Genomic DNA, 8,982 nt, shown 5'->3' on the forward strand with positions numbered 1-8,982 from the left:
AAAATAAGCATTGTATTGTAAGAGATGATAAAAGGCTTGGACTACAAGTATACGAAAAACTTCTGCATTATTACTGATCCAAGAGCTTGTATCAGAACCTTGAATTTTTCACAGATATAAATCAACTGACAACTTACCTTTCAAAAAAACTTACAAAAAAACTTACCTTTATATCCGTACCGCGCGGGAATAACTTGACATCTCGACCTGCACTTTTTTTTTTTATTAGCTTAAACGTTTCCTCTACCTTATACCCTTCTGGTATAAAAAACTCAACTCGAAATACCCAAAAATACTTGAAATACAGCTCTTGTTCATAAGTAAATATCTCTAATTTAGGCAATAAATATTTGACATAACGATATATCCAATTAATATTATTCGTACAAACATTTATATTTCGATTTATCAATGTATGTCAGAACATGTATTTGTTAATATGTCGACTTATACATTTATGGATTTTCGTTTTTAATTTGACAAAAACAGTTATCAAGTTATGATCCCCTCTGAGTACTAAACATATCCATGATATGTGCAGTTGTCTAGTTATGCACACTGTCAAGAGTTTGGATATTTGGAGTTATCCAGCTATTACATTCGTATAATCATANACTAAATGTTTGTTTTTCTTTGGTGAATAACTTGACAAGTCGTCGGTACGCAACTTGACAAGTCTTTTTTTTAATAGATTAAGAAGATAATTTAATCAAATTCTTACGCCAATCGAAAGATACGCATCAAATTAGCTTATTTCAATCATAAAAATATCAATTATCATTAATTCCGATTTACCAGAGAACTCTAAACTTTAAAATCGCTCCCCTGAAAAGTACGCAAAAATGACATGTCAAGTTATTCCCGCGCGGTACGGATATTCCAGCAGCTTCATTTAGCTAGCTGATATTGTGTTCCGCAAAATGCGCTCGCTGCATTCACGCATGGGGCTAAATTGGCAAACTGGGACCAGGGAAGACCCAGCATTCCTGCCTTAATGATGGCTGGAGGCCAGCTCATTGTATAACGCGTCGCGACCCGGAAAATTACACCAACAGAACTTGAAAATGCACGCGACGAGGCGCAGCTTAATTTCTCACCCGTATTGTGAGTTGGGTCTTGTTAAAAATTTCAAGTTTTTCTAAGGCGTAACTACTGCGGCGATAAGTTTATAGTAGTGGAATATTTTAAGGCGCTGTGAGACTTATAAAGTACTTATATCGGGAAATAAGATTCGTCTAGGTGAACTTCGTGGCATGTCCATACATAAATCATCTAAGTAATATTGTGATCAGAAATCTGAGCGAAGTTGCATCTGCAAATCATTGCCTTTTTAAAGACAACTTTCTTCCTGAAAAAAATTTTTTTATACTGTACACCTTCCCTAGCTTAGACTGATTTCGTCACTCCAGAGTGAAGCAGGGTGACTTACTTGTAAGTTTACCTAAGTTTCAGAATTTATAAGCTGCCATAACCATTTGACATGGCTCAATCAGGCTAACGCAAACTATCACCGATTTCAGATGATCAAGATGGAATCCTATTATCCAAAAATAAATTAATTAGTTTTACAAAATCTCAAAGTCTTTAGCTTTACAAAGTGTCACCTAGGGATCGATTCCAGTACCTTCACTCGCTAACCACTAATCCTTGCCTAATTGAGGGAAGAGTAACCTAATAACGGGTTTAATAAGCTTATTCGCTGCATGCGCGCGAGCTGCGATTGGTCCGCCGTATTTCTATTTTGGCTAGTTTAGATACTATAGTCTCGTCTAGAGTGAAGAGGCGTAGGGTGACTCTAGTTTCAAAATGTGAGAGTAGGTGCCATAATCATCTGACATGATGTCTCAAACATAGTAACTGAAACTATAATCCATTTCAAACGATCAGACTGTAGTCTTTTAATGCTAATCCTTGAATGACTCATAATTTTCATTTGTTTTACAAATTGTCATCTCCGAAGTTAGAGAGCTGAAGTTTCTGGATTCAATCCCTAAATCAACTCTACTACTTAACCACGAGCATTGCCTAACTGACGAAAGAGTAATCTAATAACTGGTTTATAAAGATTATTCGCTGCATGCGCCAGAGTTGCGATTGGTCCGCTTGCTTCTGTTTTTGCGGCGCGAATCAGCGCTCCCTTCAGAGCTAAGTGGATTTATTACCTGGCACCGTTTCAGGGTGCTCCTAATTACTCTTATTCGCAGCGGATTGTTTATTGTTTGCCGTTGGAAAATTGCAACGTTATTTAATTTCCAACGCGTCTGGTGTTGATAGTTTGTTATGTGAACTCATTAGTCTGTTTACTTTGTTTATTTGGGAGGGAAGGTGTTGAACTAATTTATTAAAATGAACGCGAGATGAGAATACAACGTGGAAACTGTAAATTAAAGAGAGTTAATTAGTTTTTAAGTCATAATCGACTTTTTTACAGAGCTTTTTGATCGATCTACGGGTCGTGAGCCGTTTGAATTTATTAAAAGTTAAGATGATTATAAGATAGGTGTATAAAAGAAATTACATTACAAGGTAAGGTCCCCTTATTACACCCAGGTATTAAGTTCTGATCACTTCTGATATGGTAGGTAGATCTACTTAAAATTGGAAATTTTACTCGTAGGCATTAAAGCTTAAACTTTAGGAAATGACGACACAAACAATAATTAGGTATAAGTAATATTTCAATGAATAGTATTTCCAGTACATCTTTGTGTCTTCATAGGATAACATTAAGCTACTCGAGAAAATAATAGTGTTGTGTTATTTACGAATCCTAACATTAAAATTGAGACACTTGAAATCTTGTCAATATCAGAAATGGCTTGAGGAAATTTCCGAAACATAACCACACTCCCACACATTCTATGCAACTCCGTACATGTCTGTGAACACGAGTAAGCACGCATTTGGCGGGTGATTGAGCTAAGTGCATCGTGCATTAGAGCCACGGCACACGACGCCGGCGGATTTCCTTCGCGACACCACTCGCGCGACGCAAACATTACCGCAACGACCGATGGTGTTAGCAATAACGAACGATTTGGCAACGACACGGCCTGAAGAAGCTGCAAGGATAATTAGCATTGCAAACTGAATTCTAACGCCTTTAATGAAAACTGAAAATTGTTTTTGCGATCTTTCACGTCTTCTCATCTCATAGTTAGCGTGGAGTATAGTCAAAAATCTAACGTTTAAATCTAGAGGTAGATCTTTCACAATGTTTTTCTTTTGTGAATTTTCCTCATTCTGTCCTCTCTTATAGGTCAATATTATTTCTGTACCTTGGTCACATTTATTTAGATTTAATATTAAAAACACCTACCTACTTAAACTAGGTAAGTAGTTAGCCCCACCCAAAGGGTGGGTTTTCATTATTTAATTTTCTTAACGTTGTTCTATGATGTTTATAAAATAAACAACCTTCATTTGGTAGTTAGTAGTCCCAAAACCAAGCTATGATAGATGTTCACACAAAAAGCGGCAAACTCTAATAATTAACAGTTTCGGCAAACGGACCGTCTTCCAATATCGGAAAGGTTGGGAAGAATATGAATGAAAAAGTTAATATGGAGGACCGCACGCGCGTGCGGCCGAGAAAAAAAGATGGATGTCCGTGAATAATGTTCGGTCGCGAACTGTAGTAATGGACAGCACTAAATATTGCACCAAGGGAAAATAAATTACGCCACTTTTTCAGACGCACAAAAAGCGTTCTTCGTTTTCTCGTTGAGGGATTCGCGGGAAGTTTAATACGTTACGCCTGACGGTCGGACACTGGGTAGGGCCTGGATGTCAGGGCTTTTTTTTTTTTCAATGAAAATAAACGGCGTTGGTTGTGGCCAGTGAGTTGTTATACGTTCCTCGTGTGTTTTTTCCTTTGTCAGCAACAGAACTGATATTATTTGGAAGCAGAGCTATTCTTGTTTTTTTCTTTTGTCTTTTATAAATCTTACTGTCCTCAAATTCGTGGGTGTATTTAATAATCTCGGTAAAAAAATGTCAAGCTAGGTATCTTAATTTAAAAACTCTATTAAAACCCACACATTATGTTACTAAAGCTTAGACTTCAGTTTTTAAAGCGCTCCGCCTTATTTTTGCAATTTTTCGGCGAACTCAAGTCATAAATCTCAGCGCTCATCAAAAATTAAATTTTTCGCAGACTAGAAAGGATTTGTGGAATATCCCAGCAGCTTTACATTATGAGGATTTTCACTAAAGATTAAAATTGCTTTCTTTGGAGGCAGACATTCCATACTATAAATATACGCCTGGATTCGCATTCACAGAATTTAAAACCACTCTGCTTCCACAACTTCTTTCAGTTAAAATATAAAAATGACATAATTAGTTCTTATCCAAAATTATTCTAAAAGTGACGACCTTTCGAGCACTTTTGGTTTGTAAGGTAAAATCTCTATTTAACTAAAAATAGACTTTATAAACATACATAGTACTCTAATTGAATAAGAAAAGGCCATCTAAGAGCTTAACGTTAATCCCGAGTCCATCCTCCCGTTTGTCAGTTAAATTACATCTCTAAGGATGAGCACAAACACATCTTCGTTGGAAGCTGGTTACAAACTACACGTTAAAAGGGACCTTCCCAACAGTCTACGTGTATGCCTCACTGATTAATTCCCATCTGTATAATTTGGAGCCATTGTTCGCAGTTCCATTAGTATCTCCCACTCTACGAAGTGGGAATAGACCATGCTTGTGAACAGTTTCAGAAACTAAGTTTAGTCACAAAATAGATAGTTTGGTGAAGCGGTAGTTGCAGCGGGACCTAGAGTAAAAATGTTCAAACAATAAGCATTTAAGGCCGGGTAGCAGAGAAAATGGCGAAAATGAGGTTTTCATTTTTCATTTTTGAGGTACCTACTAAACAGTAAAATTAAAGGCTAAGATTTTTATTGGGCATAGTTGAGGATATTTTCTAGGGCTATTAACGGATGGAAACACGATTTGATGAAGTTGACTCGATAGAATAAATTCCCAAAGTTACCTCTATTCGTTTTCTATTTATGGTTTTATTTTTAAAATAAGCGATTTGAGATTCTAAATCTTTTACTAAACTAAAGTTCAGAAATAACTTGAGGGCTTTTAACGGATGAAATTTTGAAAATGTTCAAACAGTTACATAGTATTTGATCATCTCTCTTCCACTTTTCTATGCCTATCAAAGGGAATGTGTTTAATTATTTTCAAGAGTTTAATGGTAGCAATACAATAAAATTTTAATTAAGTATGTAAATAATAACAAAAAAGAAGGTGAGAAAATGATGACGAAAATTCAGTGAGTGAAAAGTCTGTCCAGCCTTCAATTTCATGATTATTAGTAGTTTCCTTGAACGAATTTTCCTTTTGTGGCAGACTGTATACATTACTGTATCATAAGTTACTAATTTGAGAAATCCTCGTCTATTCACATCCACAACGTTGGGCAATTCAATTTAACGACATAAAAGTGTGCGCAAGACTAAATTCATTTCAAAAGAAACGTATTTTAGATAAGATATTTCGCAAGTAATTATTATTCAAATACCATGTTAACGCAGTGAACTCGAGTTTGCTGAAGGTAAAGAAATTACAAGTATGTGTGTGAGTATTAAGTGAAATTTGCCTGTTAACCTCGGTTAAACGTAATCTTACTTTGAGAGAAGTAATTTAAATATGGCGTCTGAGGCTGCCCGTGGGAAATGTTGGAAATTACATTTGTAAATAAGACGACATTTTAACATGCTGCCTACTTGCGAGCAATTGTGAATTTATGAAGTCGTAAGACGGCGGAGATTATGCGGTGTAAGATGTTACGTATTTTAATATGGAGGCAGACGTATTATTAGATTAGTACCTACGTTACTTACACTAGAAGAAAGAGACTAAATTTCACACCTTGTTTTACTTATTTAAAAAATATGAGCTTTACCAAAGGGGGTTTGCAGTGTGAACCTTATACTGGTCACAATGCCTCCGCTGTCCATTTTATCTATCTATCGACTGACTGTAATCTATTCCTAAGAAGTCAAGCAGAACTCTTCATAAGCAAGTCAGAATTACAATAAAATTGTCTGGATTTTAAAATCTGACAGACTATTTCTATCTTTTTCACCAAGCCCTGTAATGATAGCAACTGTACAGGTACACCCTCAGATCATAGAAGGGATCATTCTCTTTCTATGATCTGAGGGTACACCTTATCTTCTATCTAATATATAAAAGAAAGTCGTGTTAGTTACTCCACTTATAACTCAAGAACGGCTGAACCGATTTAGCTGAAAATTGTCAGGGAGGTAGTTTAGAGCCAGGAGAAGGACATAGGATACTTTTTAACCCGTTCGAAATTAAAAAAAAGTCTGCTTATTTATTGCCATTAAGGCGGAACAAAGTTCGCCGGGTCAGCTAGTTTTCTATAAAACAAACTTCATGCAAGATATAGTACCTACTTGGCATTACCGAAATAAATTAAAATAGGTCTGTATAGAGACCGCTTCAAATGAGATTGGTTCATTATTATAAGCCAGCAAACAGCTGGGCCGGGAGCGAAATAGTTATGGCAATAAGAGTGACTCTTATTTCATTTTCTTTCATAGCTTTCGGTCGAGCCCCTACAGAGGGAGGGTTGCACTGAGTTACCCCTTAAATTTTATTGTTTCAACGAACATTGCCGCTTTAATGAAGATATTAATTAAGTTTACTTATTTACGACTATACTGAGTGGCACTTAAGGACGATAATTAGTCGAATAGGTATTTTGAATACAAAGCAGCTCAAATTTTCAATAAGGCCAGCAATGGAGCGTTTGCGTGCTTTGCCCCGGGTTTTTCATTATTTATTAATTTTCATAACATTATAGTCGTTGAAGGGATAAATTTTATATAGCCCCGGGATAAAGAATTAGCTATTCAGAGGGGGATTTCGGTGCGTATGAAGTATTCATTCTGCAAATGTATTTGCATTGGAGATTGATTGGACGTTGGTCTAAATTATTAAGACGAATCCAGGAAAAAATCAAATTCTTCCTTATCTTCAAATTGAGTGGATTTGAACCTGACCATTTAGTGCTTATTATACCTAACTACATACATTAATCCACTAAAGTGGAGGAGGCTCATAGTCCAGCAGTGAGTTGTAAAGGGCTGTTGATGGTGATGATGATGATAACTACATACAAAGTAGTAAGCGTTTTGCGAAAAATATTTTTATTTTGGGCAGTGGCCAGCCCACGCTTAGACAATATTATGGACTTTGAAGGCAATTTTTCCTACCGTTTCTAGTCATATCCAGCTGACCTCTTGCTATACAACCCTGAATGGTTCTATCATAGAAGTAGATCTTATTTAATAAAGATTTAACTATTCCGTTGTGAATCACTTGCAATTAACTCGATTCTCTCCTCAGGTGCTAAGATAATGGCACTGGTTTGAATTTCCATAAAAACGAACTTTCCGAATACGTTTAAACTGGAAACAGACATAAAACAAGAGTTGTTAAAAGAAAGAAAAGAGTAAAAAACACCAGTAATTACGAAATGCAAATCAGAGGAGCGTTTCAGAGAGCCGTGTTCTATTTCAAAACCTCATTAAGCTTTGCAAATCTTACATAAATGATAATTATTTTGTACGCCGATCTTCGGTGCTTAACTGAAACAGATGTTTAATTTTTGACTATTTCTTATTTCTGCAGAAAAGTGAATTCGAAGTGCTGAAGATAAGGAAGTTCGAAGGAAGGGATACCTTTTATCTACCTGAACCTGAAAAAAAATTGTTTAAGTAAGTAGCTAGCGTACTATTGTATATTTCTAGTTTTTGCTACTTTCCCTTGGTAGGTACACACACACACACTCATAATAATTTGCCCAAAATGTAATTTTAAAAATGCACACTTCACTTGGAAGCGTTGCGCCTACTTACCTACTTACTCGCAGGCTTAGTATGTAGGTACCTACTTACTTAGGTAAATGTAATGAAACAGACCTCTAAGTAGGTATTTGGAGGCAGTTCCTTTGCAACCGGTCCAAAGTAGACGCACTATGTGGAACGCTGTTTGATTCAGAATGCTGAAGATGCCATGAAGTGGATCTTAAGGAAATGCAACGACAACCCTTTGCATAATAAAGCTTCTCGGATAAGAAAGCGTGGTCATGCGTCGTGGCGCGATGGTGCATAATACCATGAAACTTAATGCAGGCATGCACACGGGCCACTCGCAAGCTTAACGAGTCGAGGCAAAGAATAAAAACTAAACTAAACAGAAACGACGCTCTTCCATGGTAAACAATTATCTGACCTATTAACTATTGCCGATTGATAGCACCAGAGGATGGTGTAGGTACCTACATAATACTTTCTGGAGTGGAGTGGAGGCCACCACGTACCGTTAAGCGCAGCGTAGGACGTCCACCCACAAGGTGGACCGACGACCTCATAAAGGTAGCAGGAAGGCGCTGGATGCAGGCCGTCACCAACCGGCCATTGTGGAAATCATTAGGGAGGCCTATGTTCAGCAGTGGACGTTCTATGGCTGAATGATGATGATGAACAGTTTTTTTACCTGACAGTCTAGTATGTGTACTAAATACTACCTGGACTTACGTGAAAGAGATCATCGGTAAAAAGCCAGTGATAACTCTGCACAGTTACCTAATCTATGATCACGTTTTTGTACGTGGCTACGTGGATTAGTAGCTGTATGAAATGCCTAGTCTCTTGCTGAAAAGTAATTACTTACTTACATACATCCAAGACGACCACCATAACATACCTAAGACGATTTGGTAGTCTATGCCCGTTTTCACCATCAATCCCTAATTTTTAAGTGACCCCTATGGCAGCAAAATTCCTGGTATTACCATAGAGGTCACTTCAAAATTAGGGATTGAAAAAAAAAAAGTTTTTAAAATAATGTTGGCCGTATATAGTCCAAAGCTAAATATTAAAAATAAAAAAAATGACAACCAACTTTTCCTAATCTGTGGTAATTTTT

This window comes from Ostrinia furnacalis, unplaced genomic scaffold (genome assembly GCF_004193835.3).
Source record: "Ostrinia furnacalis isolate ACB-3 unplaced genomic scaffold, ASM419383v2 OfSCF0876, whole genome shotgun sequence".
Taxonomy (NCBI): Eukaryota; Metazoa; Arthropoda; class Insecta; order Lepidoptera; family Crambidae; genus Ostrinia; species Ostrinia furnacalis.